This window comes from Sapajus apella, unplaced genomic scaffold (assembly GCF_009761245.1).
Source record: "Sapajus apella isolate SASKATOON/1434 unplaced genomic scaffold, GSC_monkey_1.0 scaffold16, whole genome shotgun sequence".
NCBI lineage: Eukaryota > Metazoa > Chordata > Mammalia > Primates > Cebidae > Sapajus > Sapajus apella.
In genome coordinates this window covers 12,251,425-12,259,960 of record NW_022436956.1, presented here as the reverse complement: position 1 = coordinate 12,259,960, position 8,536 = coordinate 12,251,425, and the positions used below count along the sequence as shown (strand labels likewise).

The window sequence follows — 8,536 nt, the reverse complement described above, 5'->3', positions numbered from 1 at the left end:
AACTTTTTTTTTTTTTTTTTTTTTGAAATGGAGTCTTCCCTCTGTCCCCCAGGCTGGAGTGCAATGGCAAGATCTCAACTCACTGCAACATCCACCTCCTGGGTTCAAGTGATTCTCCTGCCTCAGCCTCCCAAGTAGCTGGGATTACAGGCACCCGCCACCATACCCAGCTAATTTTCATGTTTTTAGTAGAGATGGGGTTTCGCAGTGTTGGCCAGGCTGGCCTTAAACTCCTGATGTCAGGTGATCTGCCCACCTCAGCCTCCCAAAGTACTAGGATTACAGGTGTGAACCACCGCACTCAACCATCTGGTACTAATTTTGCCCACAATTTCTCAGCTAGAATTAATGTCATTCCCATGATCAAGTGAATTTGAGTTTACAGTTTCAGAAATACACACGACCTAGAATAAATGTCTCTGTGTCTTTCTTTCTGTGTTTCCAGCTCTCTGTTATTTCCTATAACATCAGCTCAAAGATCACAAATGTCACTTCATAGACAACTTTTACAGAGGCTCCTCAACTTCTCCTTCCTAACATTAAGCACAGCTCAACACAAAACCAAGATAAACTGGGCAAATTTTCTTACTGGGCAAATTTTATCCACTGCCCATTTTTCCATTTCCTGAGGCTCGCTGGTATTTAAATGGGGTCAACTCTGATTACCTTTAGGCATATGGGTGTCGGGCTAATTTTCTGAACTTGTTTTCAGCACAATAGGGCATTCTCATTTCAAACAAAAAGCCCCATCATGCTTTCTTCACCTGCTCAAAGATGCAGCCCCACCATCCCCATCTCCCTAAAAGCTTTCTGCGGCCCACTAAAAATATCCAATGTTGACAGATGCAAGCTATCAATACAGAGACTCAAGATCCCAGGGTGAGAAGTGGCCAGAGGCGAAGTCTTGATAAACAGCTCAAATTGGCTCTTACTCCACAGGTGACACCTAGTTTATCTGGGTAATTGTAAAGGGCATTTTACAGCAAATCAATTAAATGAAAATCTTTTAAACCCTTTTTAAATGGGGGGAGGAGGGGAGGGTGGAGAGGGCCAACCTTTGTAAGCTAACAGGTGATTTTAATTGGAACCAGCAGCGTTATACCATGTTTTTGACCCATTCGGTAAAGGCAGAAAAAGAAATCAATAAATTTCCATCAGCATTTGCCCTCCTGGAGTCGCATAAGTAGAATGGAGACACGAACCCCAGTTAATGGCTTCATCAAGCACCTCACTGATTCTCTAACAGAATTAAATAGGTTGCAGGTCTCTCCCCGTTGTCCTCTGCATTGAGATTCAAAATGCCCCAGTCTGCTGGGTGCTCCTAGGTGACACATGAGGTACCATCCTCCGCATTACAAGCACAGCTCACCACCCAGGCCCAACCATGAGAGACCTCCTGAAGCAGTCCTGTCTCACAGACGGGAATCCACGAACTGACCATTTATTAAAAGCAAAACACAGGAGCTCCAAGTTTTACTCCTGGAAATAGATCTATGGAGAATCCACAGGGCCTAACAGTTGGGCAGCTTGACTTCAGTCACATATTAGCTGTGTAACCTTGGGTAAATTACTTAACCTTTCTAATCTGCCATTCCCTCATCTTTATACGGGGGAATAATGATGACAACCCTCACTGGCTTGTTTTGAGATTAAATGTTGTTGTGTGTCAATATCCTTAAAGGTACATGCAAAGATTTGAATAGGCAGTTTACAGCAGAAGAAAAATTTAAAATGGCATCCAACACATGAGAAGATACACTGTCTCACTCATAATAAGAGCAATGCCAAATAAAACCACACTGAGATGCTACTTTTCATCCGTCAGTGGCAAAAATCCCATGGTTTGAGAGTATATCCTATTGATAAAGAGATGGGAAAGCAGACACTTATTCATTGTTGAGGACTCAAAACAGGACCACCTTATTAGAATGCAATTTGTAAATATCTCAAACAATTATATGTGCATTTACCCATTGAGCCAGAAATCTAGGAATCTATCCCAAGATACAGGAGCAAAAATTCAAAATGACTTATACACATGGTAAATCTCATAGTATAAGTTATCATAACTTATACCATAAGTTTATATCTCATATAAATCAAGTGGTAGCATTATTTATAATTGCAAATGTATGGAAATAATTCAAATGTCTATTAACAACTAGTTGAATAAAGTATGGTTACATGGATGCAATAAAATACTCTGAAGCAATCCTTTTGTAGTTCATGAGCATGATGATTGGGTGTTCACATGCTTGTGTGAAATGTGCCACCCTTGACCTTGTTATGACATCAGCACATTACCCATCTGACCTGGAAAAAAAAAAAAAAACTCTGAAGCTATAAAAAGTAATGAGATAGATTGGGGGAGGTGGCTCACCACCTGTAATCCCATCACTTTGGGAGGCAGAGGTGGGCGGATCACAAGGTCAGGAGTTCAAGACCGGCCTGGCCAACATGGTGAAACCCCATCTCTACTAAAACTGCAAAAATTAACTGGGCATGGTGGCATGTGCCTGTAATCCCAGCAACTCGGGAGGCTGAGGTAAAAGAATTGCTTGAACCAGGACCCGGGAGGCGGAGATTGCAGTAAGCCGAGATCATGCCACTGTATTTCAGCCTGGGCTACAGAGCAAGACTCTGTCTCAAAAAATAAAAATAAAAAACATAATGAGATAGAGCTGTATATGCTGATGGAGAGTGGTATCCAGGATATATTAAGTGAAAAAAAGATGTGGAATATATACAGAGACAGAGAGAATGACACCCTTTGTGTAAAAAACAGATAACAAGTATAAATATGTATTTGCTTATATTCTCAAAAAGAAACTAATAAAAGTTGAGGAGGATAGGCAGGAACATAGAAGCAAGATTTCTTTCTTTTTTTTTTTTTTTTTTTGAGACAGAGTCTCATTCTGTCACACAGGCTGAAGTGTAGTGGCGAAATCTCGGCTCACTGCAACCTCCGCCTCCTCGGTTCGAGCAATTCTCATGCCTCAGCCTCCCGAGTAGCTGGAATTACAGGCACACGCCACCACACCCAGGTAATTTTTGTATTTTTAGTAGAGACAGGGTTTCACCATGTTGGACAGGCAGGTCTCAATCACCTGACCTCATGATCCACCCGCCTCAGCCTCCCAAAGTACTGGAATTACAGGCGTGAGCCACCACACCTGGCCCAGATTTCTTTAAATATATTTGATACAGCCGGGCGCGGTGGCTCAAGCCTGTAATCCCAGCACTTTGGGAGGCCGAGGCGGGTGGATCACGAGGTCAAGAGATCGAGACCATCCTGGTCAACATGGTGAAACCCCGTCTCTACTAAAAATACAAAAAATTAGCTGGGCATGGTGGTGCGTGCCTGTAATCCCAGCTACTCAGGAGGCTGAGGTAGGAGAATTGCCTGAACCCAGGAGGCGGAGGTTGCAGTGAGCTGAGATCGCGCCATTGCACTCCAGCCTGGGTAACAAGAGCGAAACTCCGTCTCAAAAAAAAAAAAATTTAAAAAAATAAATAAATAAATAAATATATTTGATACAAATTTGATTTAGGAAACATAGAAATGATTTCTTTGTTCAAAAACTGTATTATGTTTAAAAAATAATCCCTAAACATTAATGAAAAAAATTAACTACGAATTAATTGGATATGTAAACCCTCAGGGAAAATAGTTATTTCAACGGACTTTAGATCACGGTAATAGAGAAATATATGCTAAACACAAATGGGGCAAGTTGTGGTGACTTGTGCCTGTATTCCCAGCCTTTTTTCAGGCTGAGGCAAGAGGATCACTCGCTTGAGGCCAGGAGTTCAAGACCAGCCTGGGCAACATAGCAAGACCACAGTCTCTACAAAATAATAATAATCATAATAAATTAGGCAGTCAGGGAGGCTGAAGTGGGAGGATCACTTCAGCCCAAGAGTTTGAGGCCGCAGTAAACTGTGATTGCACCACTGCACTCCAGCGTGGCTTACAGAATGAGACCCTGACACACACAGACACACACACACACACACACACACACACACACACACACACACAAATTAGACTTTGATAGTTTAATTGTAGTCATAATATTTGTTTCATTACTTTAAAACTATGTTATATATTGAAGACTAATGCAGTAAACAGTAATAACGTCAGGAACCAAGATTTTCAACGTAAGAATAAAGACATAAAGGATAAATTTTAAAATGTTAAGATCATGGCAAATAAAAAGAGATGATGTAGTAAATCTTAACTTTTGGTTTTTGTTTTTTTGGAAAGAGGCTCTCCACCTGGGAAGGGTGCCTGACCAAGAGGTCCAGAACACCCTGAGTTTCTTCCTTTGGCTTGGGGCTCTCTTAGACTGTCTTAGCTAAAAGCAACAGAAGTAGGCTTCCATTGACTTGAGGGAAAAAAATGACTTGTTAGAAAAATCAACTTGTTAGGAGCCTCACCCGAGAATCAAAGGAAGTGCCAAACCATCACCCCTGGGGGCGGGCCCTGTGAGCTATTTTAGTCATATATTTCAACATCAGAAAACAAACCACCATAGATCACCTGAGGTCAGGAGTTCAAGACCAGCCTGGCCAACATGGCAAAACCCCATCTCTACCGAAAATACAAAAAATTAGTTGGGCATGGTGGCAGGCACCTGTAATCTCAGCCGCTCACGAGGCTGAGGCAGGAGAATTGATTGAACCTGGGAGGAGGAGGTTGCAGTGAGCTGAGATTGTGCCGTTGTACTCCAGCCTGGGCAACAAGAGTGAAACTCCATCTCAAAAAAAAAACAAAAAAGGCTTTTTGAGTCACAGTTTTTTTTTTTTTAATCATTATGTCAAAGAGCTATTTGCACTCCATGTTCATTGTAGCATTATTTCACAATAGTCAAGATATGAAACCCACCTAAGGCTTCGTCAAGGAATGAATGAAGAAAGAAAATGTGGTACATATACACAATGGAGTACTATTCAGTCATTTAAAAGTAGAAAATTCTGCCATTTGTAACAACATGAGTAAGCCTGGACGACAATAAGCTAAGTGAGGCTGGATGCAGTGGCTCCTGTCTGTAATCCCAGCACTTGAGAGGCCAAGGTGGGCGAATTGCTTGAGCTCAGGAGTTTGAGTCAGTGAAACCCCCATCTCTACTAAAATACAAAAAATTAGCTGGGTGTGGTGGCAGGTGCTTGTAGTCCCAGCTACTCGGGAGGCTGAGGCAGGAGAATTGCTTGAACTGAGGAGGCGGAGGTTGCAATGAGCAGAGATCGCACCGCTGCACTCCAGCCTGGGTGACAGAGCAAGACTCTGTCTCAAAATAATAATAATAATAAGCTAAGTGAAATCAGTGCAGAAAAATGAAACCCTCATATTTTTATTTATGTATGGAATCTAAAACAATCAAATTCAGAGCAGACAGTAGAATGGTGGTTGGAGGTGGGAGGAATGTGGAGATGTTGGTCAAAGGGTACAAAGTTGCAATTAAAAAGGAGGGATAAATAACTATTTAAGGTAATGGGTATGTTAATTATCTTGATTCAGTCATTCCACACTGTATCCATAGATCATAATATCACTGTGTACTCCATAATTATATAAGATTATAATTTGTCAAAATTAATTAATAATAATTAAAGAAAAAAAACAAGCTTAGGTAGGATGCTTCTCCTTCCTTGTTTCTCTTTAATGCAGCTGAAAAATGCTGAAACTTTGGGGTTTGGGGAAGCTGGTAGTTAGCCAAAATCTCAAAGGGAACAAGAGTCCTAAATAAAGAAAAAGAAAATGTATAAAATAATTTAAATAGCAAGATTTCAGATGTGTGCTAGCTAGGCTATGATGGCAAGCATGATGAAATTTTTTTTTTTTTGAGGCCGGGTCTCTCTCTGTTGCCAGGCTGGAGTGCAGTGGCATGATCTGTACTGCAACCTCCATCTCCCGGGCTCAACTGATTCTCCTGCCTCAGCTTCCTAAGAAGCTGGGATTACAGGCGCCTGCCACCATGCCCAGCTAATTTTTTCATTTTTAGTAGAGAAGGGGTTTCACCATGTTTGCCAGGCTGCTCTCAAACTCCTGACCTCAGGTGATCCACCCACCTCGGCCTCCCAAAGTGCTGGGATTATAGGCGTGAGCCACCGCACCCAGCCAGTCGTCACCTCTTAATAATCCTCACCTCTTACACGCTGAGGGTAATTTTGTTCCTCCTGCAGATCCAAAAGCGTGTCAACACCTTGACACAATACACAAGTCAATAGAACATGGTCTGTTCTGGGAACTTCCCATTTACAAATTCCAACTGGGTAAATTCTGTCCAAGTGTGGTGGCTCACACCTGTAATCCCAGCACTTTGGGAGGCCGAGACTGGCATATCACTTGAGATCAGGAGTTCAAGACCAGCCTGGGCAACATGGCAAAACCCTATCTCTACTAAAAATACAAAAAAGTAGCCAGGTGTGGTGGTGCATGTCTGTAATCCCAGCTGCTCAGGAGGCTGAGGCACGAGAATCACTTGAACCTGGGAAATGGAGGCTGCAATGAGCTGATATTGCCCCACTGCACTCCAGCCTGGGCAACGGAGTGAGACTCTGTCTCAAAACGGCAAATAAACATACAAATTCCAATAGGGTAAGTTCTATATGGGGAGACAGTACTGCATGGTGCTTAATATTATGGATCGGAAGGTCAGACAGAATAGTCTCCTCATTTGTTAAATGGGAATACATTGTAGTCTACCTCATAGGATTATGGTGAGGATTAAGTATTTCATATAGTTGGCAAATAGGAGTGTTTTATAAATGCTTGTTATTAAAAAGAAACTAAGAATTTTTTTTTGCAGTTCACCTTTGTACCCTCAGAATCTATTGTGTTGCCTAGCACCTATTAGAGGCTCAATAAATGTTCACCAGGCCAGGCACGGTGGCTCACGCTGGTGATCCCAGCACTTTGGGAGGCCAAAGTGGGCAGATCTCTTGAGGTCAGGAGTTTGAGACCAGCCTGGCCAACATGGTAAAACCCCATCTCTATTAAAATACCAAATAAATAAATAGCCAGGTGTGGTGGTGCACGCTTGTAATCCTAGCTTTACTGGAGGCTGAGGCAGGAGAATCGCTTGAAACTGGGAGGCAGAGGTTGCAGTGAGTAGAGATAGTGCCACTGCACTCCAGCCTGGGTGACAGAGCGAGACTTCGTCTCAAAAAAGGAAGGAAGGAAGGAAGGAAGGAAGGAAGGAAGGAAGGAAGGAAGGAAGGAAGGAAGGAAGGAAGGAGAAGAAAAGACAAGAGAAAAGAAAAGAAAAGAGAAAATTCACCAAATGAGTCACTGTATCCGGAGGTCAGGAAGCATAAGGACACCCAGGACACCCAGCAATGAAGTCATTTGCCCAAGGTCATGCCACATGACCACTTCAAAGCAGAGCTTATAAATCTCTACAGCGTGGGTGCCCTGTAAGTCTCTTGTGTCCTAAGTGTTTAGATCGTACCTGACTGAGCATAAGTCTTGGGGAGAAAGATTCAATCAAAGTTCCAAGTCTGATTCTATTCCAGCCAGAGCTGAGTGAATGTCTGTCTCTCCTTTTCCCTGGGCCTGTCACAATCTCAACAAATGGGCTTTTAAATTAAGTAGTGATTTGGAATGTAAGTGAGTGCATTTAAGATGATAAGAGACGGAGAGATCCTAATGGCTGAAATATTTGTCATATCACAAGTAAACGGAGTGTTTCGGGGAGTCAGTAATATAACTAATTTTTACCAAGTCCTCCTCTGCTCTGTGTGGGAAAATGAGGTCAGTGCAGGTTGAGCCAGCCCGGAGTGAGCAGCTGCCGGGGGACTGAAGAGAATACTGATGGATGGCTGAGGCGCCCGGACAGTTCGCCTCAGGAAACCAGAGCCCACTTGTTCAAATTAAGCTATGGATGCCCAACAACCGGTGGCAGGCTGCCGTGGATGACAAGGTGGGGAAATGAATGCACAGCACAGCACAGCCCGCCTCCCCGGGAGGGTGTAGCTGTGCTGCTGGTTTGGGCTTGGCCCTGTGCTGGGGGTGGTCTGAAAGGAAGCTGGAAGTCATCTAACGCAACTGCCTCCTCCTCACTCCCTGCCACCCCATTCTTGAATCTCCTCTGCAGCAAACCCAATCACTTTAGTCAGACCTCTTCTTGGTGGCTCCCAGAGCCTGCGATCTCCGTCCCTTCTGGGCAGCCCACTTCCCTTCCAGCCAGGAGCACAAGGAAGTTTGCAGTGAACTGACAGCTGTCGAGTATGTGAATATTTGGCACTTACTGTCCAAAATGAATAGTACTCTCAGTTAGGCTTGCTGTCTGGAGTGTTTAGGCTTATAGCCAAAACCCAAGTTCCAGTCTTATTTATTAATTTATATTTGAGAAGGAGTCTCACTCTGTTGCCCAGCCTGGAGTGCAGTGGTGCGATCTTGGCTCACTGCTGACCTCTACCTTGCAACCAAGTTCCAGTCTTGGCCCCGCTACCAAATTTGCTGTGCTGCCTTCGGGTGGAAACAATACCTTGCTGAGACGCTTTCTTGGTTTATAAAAATGGGAACAACAGG

At 43.3% G+C, this 8,536-nt stretch overlaps 1 non-coding gene across 1 annotated transcript; it reads left to right on the top strand.

Moving 5' to 3' along the window:
• Positions 1-2,211: 2,211 nt before the first annotated feature.
• On the top strand, positions 2,212-2,314 carry LOC116556456. Its single transcript, XR_004271006.1, has one exon. It is a non-coding gene; the product is annotated as a small nucleolar RNA U13 (small nucleolar RNA).
• Positions 2,315-8,536: the final 6,222 nt, after the last annotated feature.